The 18,499-nt window shown below is 46.5% G+C and overlaps 1 protein-coding gene across 3 annotated transcripts in view; it reads right to left on the minus strand.

The window, feature by feature from the left end:
• Window positions 1–18,499, minus strand: part of CycJ (Cyclin J) — a 39,658-nt gene that overhangs the window by 13,768 nt on the left and 7,391 nt on the right. For 2 of the 3 annotated variants that reach the window (XM_050194536.3, XM_055061446.2), the window contains exon 2: window positions 15,015–15,034. The exons of the other annotated variant lie outside the window; for it this stretch is intronic. The gene's annotated coding sequence lies outside the window, so the exon portion shown is untranslated. The remainder of the gene's footprint in view (window positions 1–15,014; window positions 15,035–18,499) is intronic. 3 annotated transcript variants of the gene reach the window in all.

An 18,499-nucleotide genomic window follows, 5' to 3' on the forward strand; every position in this document is an offset into this window, starting at 1 on the left:
ACGCATAGCTACTATGTACTCTTAAGTTTACACCCTTTGGGTCCTATCTTGTCCCACAACACTCTAAAAAAGTTTACATCCTTTGGGTTGTATATTCGCCACACAACACTATAAAAAAAGTTCACGCCCTTTGGGGTGTATATCTGCCACATAACAATAATCGTCATTTGCCTTGCTTGCGTTTCCTTTCTTGAAAACGCCGCGCCCGCTACTTTCCTGTCGGGAATGCTATGTCATGTTGATAACGCGCATGCCGTTCGTTACTGGAAAGTACCGGGCTCGCCGCGTTAAAGAAAGGAAACGCAAGCAAGGCAGATAATCATTCAACGATAATCGTCATCTGTCTTGCTTGCGTTTCCTTTCTTTGACGCTGCAAGGCCGGCACTTTCCAGTCACGAACGGCTTGCCCGTTATCAGGGTGACGCAGCATTTTCGACAGGAAAGTAACGAGCGCCGAGTTTTTAAGAAAGGAAACGCAAGCATGCAAGGCAGATGACGGTTATCGTTGTGGGACAAATATACACCCCAAAGGGTGCAACCGTTTTAAGAGTGTTAAAGAAATGTACACCCTTTGGGTCGTATCTTGCCACATAACAATAATCGTCATCAGTCTTGCTTTCGTTTCCTTTCTTGAAAACACTGCGCTCGCTACTTTCCTACCGAGAACGCTCTGTCATGCTGATAACGCGCATGCCATTCGTCACTTGGAAGTACCGGGCTCGCAGCGGTAAAGGAAGGAAATGCGGACGAGACAGATGACGATTATTGTTGTGTGGCAAGATACGACCCAAAGGGTGTAATTTTGCTTAAGAGTGTAGTAACGTTTTGTATACACTATAAAACAGCCTTTGCGATGAATATTTGTCCCTCATTAACATTCTTAAAAAAAGTTTATACCCTTTGGGTCGTATCTTGTCCCATAACAATAATCATCTATCTTGCCCGCATTTCCTCTCTTTAACACTGCTGGCCGGTACTTCCAGGTCACGAACAGCATGCGTGTTATCAGCGTGACATAGCATTCTCGAGAGGAAAGTAGAGAGCGCAGAGTTTTCGAGAAAGGAAACGCAATCAAAGCAGATGTCGATTATTGTTGTGGGAAGAGTGCGAACTTTTTTAAGAGTGAACCAGTGGCGCAGCCAGAACTATTTTTTTTTTTTTTTCTGAAGGGGCACCCATTTCAGGGGGGGGGGGGGGGGGGTGCTGAGAAGGCCGCATGCTAACACAAATTTAGGGGGGAGGGGAGGTCATGTGCCCGGTGTGCCAGTGCCACCCCTGGCTACGCCACTGCCCTCAACAGTCATTGTCGATCATCTATCTTGTTCTTTTATTGCGATAGCAATTGCATGTCCCTCACTTAGGTTGGCAAGTTGCGTGAGGCAGGATATCCGGATTCTGTGATTGTTTCCATAAAGATGGTTAAGGCGGAAAGCAGAAATAAGCCAAGCAATGACCTGGTTGAAGAACAGAAAAAAGCCTTTTGTGGTTATTCTTTATAATCATGGGGTTTCACACTGCCTGAAAAACAGTGGTGGCCCGACACATAGTCGATGTGTTTTTTTGTTGCTTTTTTTTTATTCGACCAAGAATAGGCTGAGTGCAATTTATTTACCCAGCTTTACAAAAGCGCCTGGAGAATAAGGAACGTCCAATTAAATATGCACTGGATGCGCATCAAAACACAGGATACAATTAGTTCCCTGTAAACGGATGGTTGTGTACAAGTCCTTTTTTCTGCGGAAGATGCTACATTGGACAAATAGGTCGGTGTTTAAACTTTCGGCTCAGTGAGCACCATAGCTCGCTGAAGGGCAGTATTCTCATGCACTACATTTCCGTGAACGCGGGCATGAACCGGGTCTTTCGGACGTCTCGGGTGTTTTCAGGCACGATAACAATTTAACATGGGGGATTATGGAAGCCTTCTTAATAAAGAAATAAGGCAACACGTGTGTCAGCCAACCGTCACTGTGTCTGCTGCATAGTGAATATCATCATCATCAGCAGCAGCCTATTTTTATGTCCACTGCAGGACGAAGGCCTCTTCCTGCGATCTCCCATTACCCCTGTCCTGCGCCAACCGATTGCAACTTGCACCTGCAAATTTCCTAATTTCATCGCCCCACCTAGTCTTCTACCGTGCTCTACTGCGCTTCCCTTCTCTTAATTGGCACCAATTCTGTAACTGTAATGGTCCAGCGGTTATCTAACCTACGCATGACCTGCCCAGCTCCATTTTGTTCTCTTAATGTCAATTAGAATATCGGCTATCTCCGTTTGCTCTCTGATGCACACCGCTCTCTTTATGTTTGTTAACGTTACGCCTAGCATTATTCGTTCCATCGCTCTTTGCGCGGTCCTTAACTTGTTCTCGAGCTTCCTTGTTAGTCTCTAAGTTTCTGCGCCATATGTTAGCACCGGTAAAATGCACTGATTGTACACCTTTATTTTTAGTGATAATGGTAAGCTTCCAGTAAGGGTCCGAGTATGTCTGCTGTATGCGCTCCAACCCAATTTTATTCTTCTGGAAATTTCCTTCTCGTGATCAGGGTCTCTTGTGAGTAATTAACCTAGGTAAATGTATTCCTTCACAGACTCTAGAGGCTCACTGGCGATCCTGTACTCTTGCTCCCTTGTCCGGCTATTGATCATTATCTTTGTCTTCCTCGTATTAATCTTCAACCCCACTCTTATATGCTCTCTGTTATGGTATGGTATGAAGAACTTTATTTAGGTCCTGAGGGATCAGTCTGGGATTGATGCGAGCTGCTCCCACGTCGGTACAGAGAGGCCGAGCCCCTCTGCCGTCACACGGGCCCTCTGGACAGCCCTGAGTTGGTCCACCAGCACTTCACTGTGCAGCATCCGCTGCCACCACTGTTCACCTCGAGAACCATCTCTGTTAAGCTCCTCAATCATTTATTGTAACTCGTCCCCAGTGTTGCCGAACAGGACAATGTCATCTGCAAACCGAAGGTTGCCGAGATATTTGCCATTGATCCTCACTCCTAAGCCTTCCCAGTTTAATAGCTTGAATACTTCTTCGATGGCACACAGTGAATAGCTCTGGAGAGATTGTGTCTCCTTGTCTGACCCCTTTCTTTATAGGCATCTTCCTACTTTTCTTGTGGAGGATTAAGGTAACTGTGGAATCTTTGTAGATATATCGCAAGATATTTACATAAGCATCTCGTACTCCTTGATTACGTAATGCCTCTGATTGCTGGTACCTCTACTGAATCAAATTACTTTTCGAGGCTGATTGTACTCTGCGGATTTCTCGATTACTTGATTGATGACATGGATATGATCCATTGTAGAGTATCCCTTCGTGAAGCCAGCTTGTTCCCTCGCTTGAATGAAGTCCAGTGTAGCCCTTCTTCTACTGGAAATTATCTTGGTGATTATTTTATATAATACTGGAAGTAAGCTAGTGGGCCTATAATTTTTCAATTCTTTAACGTCTCCCTTTTTGTGGATTAGTATAATGTTGGCGTTATTCCAGTTCTCTGGGACCAATGAAATCAATAGACAGTTCATGTAAAGGGCCGCCAGTTTTTCAAGCACGATGTCTCCTCCATCTTTGATTAAATCGACTGTTATTGCATCGTCTCCTGCCGCCTTTCCTCATTTCATGTCTGCTAAGGCCCTTTTAACTTCATCGCAAGTTATAGAAGGAGCCTCTGTAACCTGTTCATTACTTTTTTCAATGGAGGTATCTTGGCTATTCTGGGCACTGTACAGGTCAGTATAGAATTCTCCGGGCTGCTTTTACTATATCTTCGAGGTTGCCGATATTACCCTGCTTATCTTTCAGTGCATACATCTTGGTTTGTCCTATGCTGCGTCCATTTTTTTACTGCTTCCTCAGTCTCACGTTATAATTTTGGAATATCCCTTATTTTCTCCTTACTGATCAGTTTTGATAGTTCTGCAAATTCTATCTGATCTCTTGAGTTAGACACTTTCATTCTTTGTCGCTTCTTTATTAGGTCCTGTTACTTGGGAGAGCTTACCTACTGGTTTCCTTGGTGCCTTACCTCCCACTTCAATTGCTGCTTCTGAAGCCAGCCTAGTTATGGTTTCATTCATTACCTCTATGTCATCTTCATCTCTCTGTTCTAAGGCTGCATATTTGTCTGCAAGTACCAGCCTGAATTGGTCTGCTTTTACCCATACTGCATCCAGGTTGGCCTGTTTTTTTCCCGACCAATTTTATTGTTTCTCTAGACTTTACCCTACTTAGACTTTACCCTACCTAACACTTCTACATTCTGAACTATGCTGGGATTGGCAGAAAGTATCAAGTCTATTTCATTTCTTGTTTCACCATTAGGGCTTTTCCAGGTCCTCTTTCTGTTGCTACTCTCCCTGAAGAAGGTGTTCATCACTCGCAGCTTATTCCTTTCCGCGAACTCTACCAGCATACCTCCTCTAGCATTCCTAGAATCGACACCGTAGTTGCCAATTGCTTCTTCACCAGCCTGCTTTTTCTCCACTTTTGCATTAAAGTTGCCCATTACTACAGTGCACATGGTAACTGCAGTGTGCGACAAAATTTTTACGGTCCTGGTGTTGTTAAAAGCGTTGCGAATTATTAATGAGCCATCGTTTTTCTTTCCCTATTTTCAGGCGTCATAACATATTCCATCTTAGTTTCAGTGATGTCCTCAGTGAAAAAGATATTTTGCTTATATTTGCCGAAAATAAAGAGTGCATTATGTGCAAAATGTAGGTAAACTTCAGAGATAGGGCACTAATTATGACATTTCTAGGTTATTACGCATGTAAGCTATCCGGTGCTTCATGAATGTGCTTTGCAAACAAGGAATTTATCCCGTTGCCCTGGAAGAACTGTGAACTCAACAGATATCAAATCTAGAGGTAATTGAGTGGGGGTAGGGGGATTATAAAACAATAAACCATTGCATAACCCTCTCAGCAGTTGTAGTGGTGGTTTTCAACAGCTTCGCTGGAGGACCACTGTTGCAGGGCCGGGATGGCGAGTCAATTTTTTTTTTTTGTGTGTGAATATTGCAAGTAATTTATGTTGAGTGTACTTCATTGCACATAACCTCGACAATACTATTACTTAAACTAGCGATTAATTTACGCTGTAGATTTAAACAATAATCACAATTCTTTGTTTAATTATTCATATTTTCTGTAGCAAGTTTGCATTCATGTGCACTGTACTGCTGCTACTGGGCGGGATCCAGGTCAACTGTGGGGCACTCATTGCCTTTTGTCCCTGTATCATCTTGGAGATTTTATATACCTAGTTGCAAGAGATAAATTCAAATTCAGATAATTTTGGGGCCTTGTGGTTCACCATGTGTGAGTGATAAATAGGTCCCTGTCTGTTAAATATAAATACTATTGCGATTCGGCGTCGAAGACGACAACGGATTCTTGAAGCGGACGAAGAGGAGATGAAAAGCTTTATACAGTATGTACATAATCGCACCAGACCGATGGGGCGGCTGGTGGCGACTATCTCTCTAACAATGGGCCGGTTCTGCCTTAAATCCCTTTGGCAGGAACGAGGCAAGACCTGTACCGACGTCAACCGCATCGCCTTCTTTTGTCGCAGAAGTCCTAGGTGCATACCACCGGTCTCCACGGCAAGAGGACAGCAGTTCTGTGGAATTTTGAAGGCTGTCAGTGGATTTGTCGAAGTGCTCTGTGCCCCCGAACTCCTCAGTTAGACCCACGGAAAGGGGCTGGCAGTTTTGAGGAACTTTGCAGGTTGTCACAAGGGCAACCACTTCAGAAGAATGAGGGGGAGGGGAAGGGGGGAGCGCCTGTTGCCTCGATACAGGCACACAGTGTGGCACAACAATATAACTTACAGAAGCATTTCCAGGCTATTTGACTTATTGTAATACTAATTCACAATATATATATATATATATATATATATATATATATATATATATATATATATATATATATATATATGAGAGAGAGAGAGAGAGAGAGAGAGAGAGGTCAGATCGTCTACGGTTGGCCCCCCCTTTCCCCCCATTCTAGAAATAGTTGGTACGCCACTGCCAACGCTTGCGTCCCCCTAATATAAAGCTCTTTATTGAGGCACTGTAGCGTCCCGACGACACTACGGAAGCAGCCGCGCGTCAAATCAACACTGTGCCCGTTCCGTTAAGCTTTGCGGCTGTGGCGTTGCTCGAGGTCGCGGGTTTGATCGCGACCGCGGCAGTCTCATTTCGACGGGAGGGGAAAAGAAAAACGCTCGTGTACTTAGGTGCACGTTAAAGAACACCACGTTGTCCAAATTAATCCAGTCCGCCACTACGTATGGCGTGCCTCATAATCCGTTTGTGGTTTTGGCACGTACAGCACCATAATTCAATTAAAGTTTATTACTTCTGCCACGATGCGATGTGCCATGTGAGACAATGACAGTGTTAACCTTCTCAGAAGTTACGAACAATGGCGCACAAGAATTCCTCAAACAAGCACGTCTTGTTGTGTGATCTGTGTACTACGCAGAAAAACAGCAGTGGTGCACGCAAGGTAGCGTTTAACATCGTCACCACTCTCGTTTTGAACTAAACGCTTAAGGAATTAAACGTTTGCCGTCAACTTCACCGCTAATTATTGTCAATAAAAGCAAACAGAACAGAAATCGTCGCTTACGTCGATTCCTACAGTGCGTGGGATCCGCATAATTTGTTTTCTATTTTCGCCCTTTTCGCGATTCGTCAGTTAGCAATTACAGTGAACGAACACTTATTAAAAGAGGATGGCGCTTCGACCTACACTCTTAGGCAAAGTTACACCCTTTGGCTTGCCCCTTCTGCCACACAACAATAATCGCTATCTGCCTTGATGCGTTTCCTTTCTTTAACGCTGCGAGCCCGGTACTTTCCAGTAACGAACGGCACGCGCGTTATCAGCATAGAACAGTTTACACCCTTTGGAGTGCCCCTTCTGATAACGCGCGTGCCGTTCGTTACTGGAAAGTTCCGGGCTCGCAGCTTTAAAGAAAGGAAACGCATCAAGGCAGATAGCGTTTATTGTTGTGTGGCAGAAGGGGCAAGCCAAAGGGTGTAACTTTGCCTAAGAGTGTAAGCACTGAGAAAAGGGTAGTGGTGGATGATAACGGAATAGAATCGAACGAAAGTAACCCCTACTTTACACCCGGCCGTAGTTTTGTGCTTCAAGCGCGCGATGCCCGACAGAAGCGCAACCAAGAATGTGCGGCTCTATGCAACATGGTAAAACAGGAAGGTCAGACAAGCACAAAAACCGTACAGCATTCAGCTCTACTGGCTCTACTACCTAGAACAATGTTCTGCAAGTGAAGAACATCTTTCTGGACGCTAGCTGCAGGTGCGCCACTATTTCTATACAAGGTCTACCATCTTTGTTGGGCGCCACACGGGATATGTAGAGAAAATTTTTTACGGCGTTGTCGCACTGGACCATGTTGGTCAACACAGCCCTGAACGAAAGACTTCGTATATTGGGGCGTATATCTGCCACCCAACAATAACCGTCATCTGCCTTGCTTGCGTTTCCTTTCTTGAAAACGCCGCGCCCGCTACTTTCCTGTCGGGAATGCTATTTCATGCTGATAACGCGCATGCCGTTCGTAATGGGAAGTACCGGACTCGCCGCGTTAAAGAAAGGAAATGCGGACAAGACAGATGACGATTATCGTTGTTTGGCAAAAGGGTGTCATTTTGCTTAAGAGTGTACACTCTAAAACAAAATTACACCCTTTGGGTCGTACCTTGCCACACAATAAACGTCATCTGTCTTGTCCGCATTTCCTTTCTTTAACGCTGCGAGCCCGGTACTTCGCAGTAACGAACGGCATGCGTGTTATCAGCATGACAGCATTCCCGACCGGAAAGTAGCGGGCGCGGCGTTTTCAAGAAAGGAAACGCAAGCAAGGCAGATGACGATTTCACTCTAAGAACAGTTTACACCCTTTGGTGTGCCCCTTCTGCCACACAACAATAAGCGTCATCTGCCTTGATTCGTTTCCTTTCTTTAACGCTGCGAGCCCGGAACTTTCGAGTAACGAACGGCACGCGCGTTATCAGCATAGAACAGTTTACACCCTTTGGAGTGCCCCTTCTGATAACGCGTGTGCCGTTCGTTACTGGAAAGTTCCGGGCTCGCAGCGTTCAAGAAAGGAAACGCATCAAGGCAGATGACGATTATTCTTGTGTGGCAGAAGGGGCACGCCAAAGGGTGTAAACTGTTCTTAGAGTGTATCGTTGTGTGGCAGATATACACCCCACAGGGTGTACCTTTGTCTATGAGTGTAAGATAACTTACACTTTTCTACACTCTTAAGCAAATGTACACCCTGTGGGGTGTATATTTGCCACACAACAATAATCGTCATCTGTCTCGCTTGCGTTCCCTTCCTTGTAAACGCTCCGCTCGCTACTTTCCTGTCGAGAATACTCTGCAATGCTGCATGATAACGGGCATGCCGTCCATGACTTGGAAGTAGCCGGCTCGCCGCGTTAAAGAAAAGAAATGCGGACGAGACAGAGAGAGAGACTGCAGTTTCTCCGGAAAGGCGAAGCAGTATTATATATATATATATATATATATATATATATATATATATATATATATATATATATATATATATATATATATATATATACTGTAAGCCCGAGTATAAGCGCTGCTGCACATGACTGCTGTTGACTCTGATTTCGAGTGAATCCGGCTTGGCCTCGTTTCGGTTACTGAGTGAATTATACAGGGAGTACCAACTACCACCCCCCCCCCCCCCCCCCGCCCCCGTAGTCGGCGCCTATGCCACCTTGCCGGTTCGCAAACAACACAATGTCGTCCGCATAAAAAAATCCTGGAAACTGCTACTCCACTATCGTGCCCGCCTGTTTGTTATTGATTACACCTGATATCGATTCCTTATAGCGCCCTTTCCATCACTACCTTGTACGTTATAAACAACAGCGCGGGGATGAAGGGCACCCCTGTCTCAATCTCTTGGTGATGACAACATTCTCCTCTCTCCTCCTCCCTTCCCATTCAACGCAAACGGTATTTTCTAGGTAAATCTCCCTCAAAAGCTGTATAGAGTCGTTTCCTAAGCATGCCGCTTCCAGAATATCCCACATGTTGCGGTCTATGTTGCCACACGCTCCTGTAATGCCTAAAAAGACAACATAACAGTCTGCTTTCTACTCTTGATATTTCGATACACTGAGTAGAAACAAATAAGTTGTCGTCCAAACGCCTACCTATTCTGAAGCCATTCTAAAGTTCTCCCAAAATGCCATTATTCTCAGCCCGTGCTTTCAGCTTTAATTTAGTCGCCTGCATAGCTAATTAAGCTATATACAGGATGTTTTTTTAGCTGCACCAAATTTTTTAAAAATTCTGTGTGGCAGGTAGCAAAATTCTAGGCCTTGATCTAAATTACTCGATAAGGCTGCCATTAGTTCTACGAGAAATCGAAATACTTAATTAAATAAAATAACTACGCAGATTATCTTCTAAATTAATTATTTTACGGTACATAATCTAATCTGCGAATTGTAGCTCGTGCGTTTGCAAGGCTATCTATCCATTTGGAACGAATTCTCTAGGGTGCATCAGTTTTGAGGTATTTTCAAAGTGTCCGACGAAATGCAACGGCGTTCCAGTTATTAAATAAAACGCTGTTTTATGCATTGAAGCACAAAAGTAACAGGAACACCAATACATTTCGTCGGACACTGAAAATTAGTATCTAAAAACTGGCGCAGACCAGAGAATTCGTTCCAAGTGGGTACGCCTTGCGAACTCACCGGTTATAATTCGTACATTGAAATATGTGCTATATAGTAATTAATGCAATTTAATTAGGGTAATTATGCTAATTATTCAATTAAGCCTTTTGATTTCTCGTAGAAGTATTGGCCGCCTCATCAGGTAACTTAGATCAAGGGTTTCAAGTGCTTTCTGCCACAGGCTATTTTTAAAATTTTGGTGCAGCTAAAGAAATCCATATCACCGATGTATTGGTCTACGGTCTATCTGAGTGAATTCTCTTCCCCCTTATATCCTTTATAAAGAAATTAGTTCTACTTTGCTGCTAACTGTCTGGTATTCGCCCGTTTTTTTTTCTACTGCTTTCAACAGAAAATCCTTACTTTTTGTTCCTAGTTTATTCATCAGCCTAACGGGAGCCTCGTCTGAGCCTGTGGCTGTGCGCTTAGAAATTGTCTCTTCGGCTTCCTTCCAGCACTTTGATGCGCCAACTACCGCCTCGCGGAGGGTGTTGTAACCAGCAAAGCGACGCCATGGCCTTCGAGATTGGATCGCGCGCCAGCCGATCGCAGAGGACATGCATGGAACGCCAACAGGCTGAGCAGGCTTGGCAACCATGGAGGAAGGAAAACGTTAGGAGGGAGCACCGAGCGCCGCGCAACGCGACTAAGGCCAAAACCTGGTGGCCCAACGCGTGATCACACGTCAAGCGGTTGGTGTTAGTGTTCCCGCTCTGCAGGCAGAGCCACGTCAGGGCAGCTGAACAAGCGCGCACTGAATAAAAAACTACTGGCATAGCTACTGAGAACCGTCATCATCATCAGCCTATTTTATGTCCACTGTAGGACGAAGGCCTCTCCCGCGCCAACCGATACCAACTAGCGCCTGCGAATTTCTTAATTTCATCACCGCACCTAGTCTTCTGCCGTCCTTGACTGCGCTTCCCTTCTGTTGGCACTCATTCTGTAACCCTAACTGTCCACCCGTTATCTAACCTACGCATTAATGACCTGCCCAGCTCCATTTTTTTCTCTGAATGCCAATTCGAATATCGGCTATCCCCGTTTGCTCTCTGATCCACACCACTCTATTCCTGCCTCTTAACGTTACGCCTAACATTCTTCGTTCCATCGCTCTCTGCGCGGTCCTTTAGCCTGTTCTAGAGCTTCTTTGGCCGTCTCCAAGTTTCTGTCCCATATGTTAGCAGCGGTAGAATGCACTGATTGTACATCTTTCTTTTTAATGATAATGTTAAGCTTCCAGTCGGGATCTGGCAATGTCTGCCGTAGGCGCTCCAACCCACATGTTTTCCTCTAAATTTCCTTCTCGTGACCAGGGTCCCCTGTGAGTAATTAACCTAGGTAAACGTACTCCTTCACATACTCTAGAGGCTGACTGGCGATCCTGAACTCTTGTTCCCTTAACCAGCTATTGATCGTTATCTTTGTCTTCCTCGTATTAATCTTCAACCCCACTCTTAGGTTCTCTCTGTTAAGGTCCTCAATCATTTATTGTAACTCGTCCCCAGTGCTGCGGAACAGGGGAATGTCATCTGCAAACCGAAGGTTGCCGAGACAGAGAAGGTTGCGTCGTTGAATCCTCACTCCTAAACCTTCCCAGTTTAATAGCTTGAATAATTCTTCCAAACACGCAGTGAATAGCATTGGAGAGATTGTCTCTCCTTGTCTGACCCCTTTCTTTATAGGTATCTTTCTACTTGTGGAGAATTAAGGTAGCTGGGGAATTTCTGTAGGCATTTTGCAAGATATTTACGTAAGCGTCCTGTACTCCTTGATTACGTAGTGCCACTCTGATTGCTGGTATCTCTACTAAATCAAATGCTATTTCCTAATCTATGAAAGCCATATAGAGAGGCTGATTGTACTCTGCGGGTTCCTCGATTACCTGACTGATGACATGGATGTGATCCATTGTAGAGTATCCTTTCCTGAAGCCAGCCTGTTCCATTGGTTGACTAGTTGCCCTTATTCTGTTGGAGATTATCTTCGTGAATATCTTATATAATACTAAAAGCAAGCTAATGGGCCCATAATTTTTTCAATTCTTTAATGTCTCCCTTTTTGTGGATTAGTGTAATGTTGGCATCCTTCCAATTCTCTGGAACCCTCGAGGTTGTGAGACATTTCGTATGAAGGGCCGCAAGCTTTTCAACCATGATGTTTCCGCCATATTTGATTAAATCGACCACTAGTCCATCTTCTCATGCCGCCTTTGCTTGTTTCAAGTCTTAAGGTCCTTCTAACTTCATCGCTAGTTATAGGAACCTCTGTAAATTGTTCATTACTAATTCTAATGGAAGGATTGTGGCTGCTTTGAGTACTGTACCGGTCAGTATAGAATTCTTGCGCTGCTTTTACTATATCTTCGAGATTGCTGATATTACCCTACTTATCTTTCAGTGCATAGATCCTGGTTTGTCCTATACCAAGTTTCCTTCTCCCTGATTTTATGCTGCGTCCATCTTTTAGTGCTTCCTCAGTCTTTCTCACGTTATAATTTCGGCTATCGCTTATTTTCTCTTTTGATCAGTTTTGACAGTTCCGCGAATTCTATCTGATCTCTTGAGTTGGACCGTTTCGTTCTTTGTCGTTTCTTTATTAAGTCCTTTGTTACTTGGGAGAACTTACGTACTGGTTGCCTTGGTGCCTTGCCTCCTACTTCAATTTTCGCTTCTGAAGCCCAGCCTAGTTACTGTTTCATTCATTACTTCCATGTCATCTTCATCTCTCTGTTCTAAGGCTGCATATTTGTTCGCAAGTGCCAGCCTGAATTGGGCTGCTTTTACCCATACTGCGTCTAGGTTGGCCTGTTTTTTCTTGACCAATTTTACTCTTTCTCTCTTCAAATTGAGGTGAATCGTAGACCTCACTAACCTACCTAACACTTCTACATCCTGCACTATGCTGAGATCGGCAGAAAGTTTGAAATCAATTTCATTTTTTGTTTCACCATTAGGGCTTTTCCAGGTCCACTTTTTGTTCCTACGCTTCCTAAAGAAGGTGTTCATTATACGCAGCTTATTTAATTCTGCGAAATCTACCAACATCTCCTCTAGTGTTCCTAGAATCGACGCCATAATTGCCAATTGCTTCTTCACCAGCCTGCTTTCCCGCACTTTTGCATTGAAGTCGCCCATGACTACAGTATACCGAGCTTGCACTTTTCTTATCGCTAATTCAACATCTTCATAAAACTGATATATTTCATCATCATCATGACTGGAGGTTAGAGCGTAGCTTATACTACCTTTGATCTATACCTCTTATTAAGTTTTATTACGACTACTGCTACCCTCTCATTAATGCTGTAGAATTCGTCAATGTTGCCCGCTATGTCCTTATGTATTAGGAATCCTACTCCGTACTGCTCCTTATTTGGAAGTCCTCTGTAGCAGAGGATGTGGCCATTAGTCAGCACTGTATAAGCCTCACCAGGGCCGGTATTTTGTAGCTATGCCTTTTCCGATTCTATGCTTTGTCAGGCTTTTCGCGCTTGGCCACTGGTCAGAGCGACGGTCTGCCCACATTATCAACGCGATCAGGCGGCCCGTGTGTGGTGGATGATAAGAATAGCATAGAATAAGGCATAAGGCATCGCTACAAAATAGCGGCCCAGTTCTAATCTCACTAGGGCGAATGATATCTCAAACAATGACTGATAGTCCTGCTAAGCTAGCTTCACTCGAGAGAGTTTGGCTGTTAAATTTTGCCAGGGTCAGCTTCCATTGGAACCAAATGTCGACGCAAGAGGTCACGTGTTGCGCCACCACTGAGCAAATGTATGGGCTTCACGGAGTGTCCACTTGTCAAGGCTGGCTGCGTGACGTAATGCTCTCTCCTAACGTTTTCCTTCCTCCAGGTTGGCAACCGTGGCACGGTGACTTCCGCTCACGGAGGAAGGAAACTCAGGAGAGGCCCTGACGTCCCCCTTTGTGAAGCTAAAGTGAAGCCGGAAGTTGGCGTTGCTCATGGCGTTGCTCCGCCTATCGGGCCAGCTCTCCTCTCTTGTTTACATTTGTCGCGAAACCACTCCGCGCTGCGCGCAACTGTGCTGCTCGGACCCGCGCGCTCCGCAGCAATACTAAACAATCGTTAGCACGTTAGCATGATTTCGCCAGAGGGCAAAATTTCGCGCGGATATTCCTTCGTCCGTTGCCATTGCCGTGGCGCGGTACATTGCGTACAGCGTTGCCTGCGCGTTCATTTCACGAACTTTAGTTCCTCCTGTCCCACCTGGCCACAGCAACATCCGGGAGAGCACGGTCCAGATAACGCAGCGCAACAAAACACGGAGACCAACGCAAACCTGCCCGCACGGCGCCTTTGCCATGGTACGAAACCTACGGAGCAACACGTGTGAGCGCACAGAACCAAAACAGAGCCGCCATTGTGGCCCGAAAGGCGTGGCCGCTACGGCAAAGAAATAAAAAAATCAGCAAAAAAAGAGGAGAACCTGCTACGTCACTTCCTCCACACTTTTCTCCTAGCGCGCGGAGGGGGTAGGGCCTCTCCTCAGTTTCCTTCCTCCATGCTTCCGCTATGGTGTTCTAGATCACTATACTTCCGCTAACGCGCAGCTGCTAATGGGTAGCACCATGTAACGTCATTTGGTAAGTGAAAAATCGGTGCAGGGTAACTCATTTTGCGTGTATTTTGAATTTGCTGACTGATAACTTGGGTTTGTATGGATCAATTTTCGCAATTCCTTTTGCTATGTATTCTATGACTTACCCGCCGTGGTTGCTTAGTGGCTATGGTGTTGGGCTGCTAAACACGAGTTCGCGGGATGGAATCCCGGCCACGGCGGCCGCATTTCGATGGAGGCGAAATGCGAAAACACCCGTGTACTTTGATTTAGGTGCATGGTAAGGAACCCCAGGTGGTCCGGAGTCCCCCACTACGGCGTGTCTCATAATCAGAAAAGTGGTTTTGGCACGTAAAACCCCATAATTTAATTCTATGACATGCTGAGAACAGATCTCGACCAGATGCGGTGATGCGAAAACGGCGTCGCAGTTAAATGTTAGTGTGTTAGCAATGGAACAAATGAGCACCCTTCTTCAGTGTGCAAGAATTTTAACTATGAAGGTGAAAACTCACATTGGTGATCAGTGCAGATATTGCATTATTTTTGTACTTTTACTGTTCGAAAAGCACTATGGTACAGCAAGTATTGTCTGTGTTATTGAGTGCCGCGAGATACGTGCGTATAAACGAGCCACGACTTACCGACGCGGTTAGCAGCCTATCTGCAAGAAATGAATGAAACACATCCCCGCGGTCACATTTTCGCTCTGCAATGGTAATATAACTGAAGAAACCTTCTACAAGAATTTAAGGAGCACCTTGCTGGTAAGACTGGTAGGAACAGCACTTGTACCATGCATTTGCATGTGCAGATAATAGAGCCACATGTCAATGGAGACAGCCATAAACAATTATTTGACAGTAGAAAGAAGCAAGTGTACTGTGTTGTCTGTCAAAAAAAATTAAAAAGAAAGACGCAGTTTCGCCCGAAAGTCGAAGCATCGGTTGCGATAGCAAATTATTAGACAACCATACGAAGTAAGGACAGTAGTCCTACGGGTGGTATAAACTTGTAAAACATTCGCTTACTAACTAAATTAACAAGCATGGTGTCCGCGTGCACAAGCAAATATGAACACATCCCACTCGATGACCGGGGACACACGCTGTCAAGACGCTGGCCTGACGAAGCGCGGAAGTAGCAGCAGCGAGCGAACTGACCGTGCTGCCTCTCGTTTCAACGCGAACTAAGCGGCGAGAACACAGCGCACACGAAGCTATCAACACTCGGCGCACTCTGTCCCCATCGCAGATCGCTTTCAAGTTCCGCGCGGCCGAGCTCGGCCGCAACATACACTCTTCAGAAAGTTTGCACCCATTGGTGCTTATCTTGTCCCACAACAACAATCAATATCTTGCCCGCATTTCCTTTCGTTAACGGTGCGCGCCGCGTAATTCCAGGTCACGAACAGCATGCACGTTATCAGCACGCCATAGCATTCCCGACAAGAAAGTAGCAAGCGCACACTTTTCATGAAAGGAAACGCAAGCAAGGAAGATGACGATTATCGTTGTGGACAAGATACGCCCCATTGGGTGCGCACTTCTTTAAGAGTGTACGCAGCCGCCGCCGGAGCAAACCCACCGTGCCTTGCGTGCAATGGAAGACGGCGCGACGGCGCAGCCAATGGGGAAAAAGTGGCGCAACATCATGAGCGTATAACATGAGCACGTTCATGGCGTTCGGAGCTCTATACATCCGGTATATTGCTTTCGCATTCCCACACGTAAGCAGTCTTAAGTGTCTCTGACGAATTTTTTTAACCTCCGGCTCGCGTGAAAGGTTCTTTGTCTTTAAAGAAACTCCGTGCCCTTCCACTCTGTGATGACCAGCGAAGCTGTATATGTGGGCCCCTTAATGGCGAACTGCACGGGGAGTGCTTAACGCCTGCTTCACCTCCACCGCAGGTCGGCCCGGCATTTCACTATTTTCGGGATCGGCCCACGTATGTGGAGTGCTTAAAGCCTGCTTCACCTCCACTGGGGGCCGGCCCGTATTAGATCTTGACGTTGAGTGCGGGAGTTGGCCGACGTTGAGGAGGATATTGAGAACTGAAGGTCTATTTACATTATTTACAGTAATAACACAAAGTAATGAACAGTTATAAAGTCATCGACGGGCGGCAGCAAATCGGACGCTGCGGCCCGTGGCAAGAACGAGAAAAAAACTCTTCTCCCTGTCTCTCGCTTTTAACCCCTTCAGTCTCTCGGGGCCACGTCATTTTCGGCCAATCGTCGAGCCAGCTCAGGTGTCGTCATTTTCCTCCAATGGAACGTGCCCGTGCAAGTGTCGTCACATTCGGCCAATGGGGACGCTCCAAGGGTTCCATTGTCCGAGGGTTGACTTGCCTTCGGTGTCACCTCCGCGCCTGGAGGCGCTCAGCTAGAGGAGACGGACTTTTCTCAAACGACCTTCCAGAGCCGCAAAACAGCTACCTGGAACCGTACCAGCCTCCCGTTGCACTTTCGGGAAGAGTCAAGCATGGGGGGGGGGGAGACAATAGCTCGACGTGCGGCGCATGATGTGGGGCTCGCCAATCTGTCTTCGGGTCCGGGAACGTGGTAGACGCGGCCCGGCGCACCATAATTGGAATGCGACGGTGATTGGATGTCGTCGGGGAACTTGAGTGATGCCAGGAGAAGGGTCCGTATCCAACACCCGGCAATGCACTATCTTCGGGATCGGCCCACGTAAGGAGTGCTTAACACCTGCTTCACCTCCACCGCGGGTCGGCCCGGTATTGCACTACTTTCGGAATCGGCCCACGTATGGGGACTGCTTATAGGGCCCCTGAAACGGTTCGGACAAATTTTGTAGACGCGTAGGGTACAGTTTAAGTAGAACATTCGCACCACAATTTAAGTGAAGCGTTACGTATTAATGGAGCTACAAGCGATTACAAGTTACCCTCCTCCCTATCCATGCTTTTCCTCCTCAACTCGTTCGCCGAGTGATCGGGGCCAAGCTTCGCCTTCACTGGTTCTGCGTCACGGCGCGACGTCACATCGTCCACTTCCGGTTGTTTTTGAGCCCGCCCCCGCCCGCGCGAAACCTCTCCGCTAGCCGCTTGGCCGTCGACCCCAAGCGAGAGCTACCGAAGCAGCTTGCGTTGCGAGGGTTCTGTCGTAGCGCCGAACGTGTCTGGTATTCCGGTAATCACACATAGCTGAACTTTTCGACGGAACGGTGAAGGCATAAAGTCAAGCTGATGAAGGAACTTCAGCGTAGACGTACGTGAGCTGCCTGATCGTTCTCCACGGTCCAGCCACCCGTTGGCGCAGAGCTTAACCAGCCAAAGAAAGAGCTAATATTGCTCTAAACGAGTGTAAAACATGTTAAACATTTACAGAAACGTGTTAACTATTACATTCCTGCGAAAAATTTAGACCAGCAGCAAAGAAGAATACATTTTGTTACTGCTACTGTGCGTGGTTGAGCTCTATGCCACCAGGTGGCTGCGCCGTGCAGACCATTCACGTTTGCGCTGTAAGTGTTGTCGGACGATCCCACCGCTGTCAAGCAGATGTAGGAGTCGTCGGACGATCTCGCCGCTGCCACCATTTGAAGGAATTGAAGGTCGTTGAGAGGAACTCGGTGAACAGGATTTATTTACACATTAACATTTCAGGCAAGACATACATCGACAGTCTAGCGTGACTCCCATATGGAGCCCGCAAGACTAACCTACAGCAAACTGCTTACGAGCACACAGCTCACTAGTACATTTCTAGCATGACAACGAGCACTCAGCTCCCGACGACGAGCACACTCTCGCAGCCGACAATCGCTGCTTATAAGCCCTTGGTCCCCCCTTGAGTCCCAGTGGACGGAAACGTTCGTCCAGTCATCGTTCGATGTCACCGTTCGTCGTCACCGTAGATGACCCGCCCTTTTGGAGGAGGGCGAGGGCTGTTGGAGGAGGATGATGACTCACATACACGTGCCGCACATACACACAGGTGAAAAGGGCCGGAGCCGACGTCAGAGGGCTTCGTAGAACTCTGCTTTGTCCCGGGTGGCGCGGCCGAGTACCACATTCCTGAGCTGACCGCGCGCCACGTGGCTGCCGGCCATTCGCAGTTCTCCGAAGTGCGCCCCGTCCGACCGGATTGGAACACGTGCAGCG

The sequence above is a fragment of the Dermacentor andersoni genome, chromosome 1 (assembly GCF_023375885.2).
Source record: "Dermacentor andersoni chromosome 1, qqDerAnde1_hic_scaffold, whole genome shotgun sequence".
In the NCBI taxonomy this organism is placed as follows: domain Eukaryota; kingdom Metazoa; phylum Arthropoda; class Arachnida; order Ixodida; family Ixodidae; genus Dermacentor; species Dermacentor andersoni.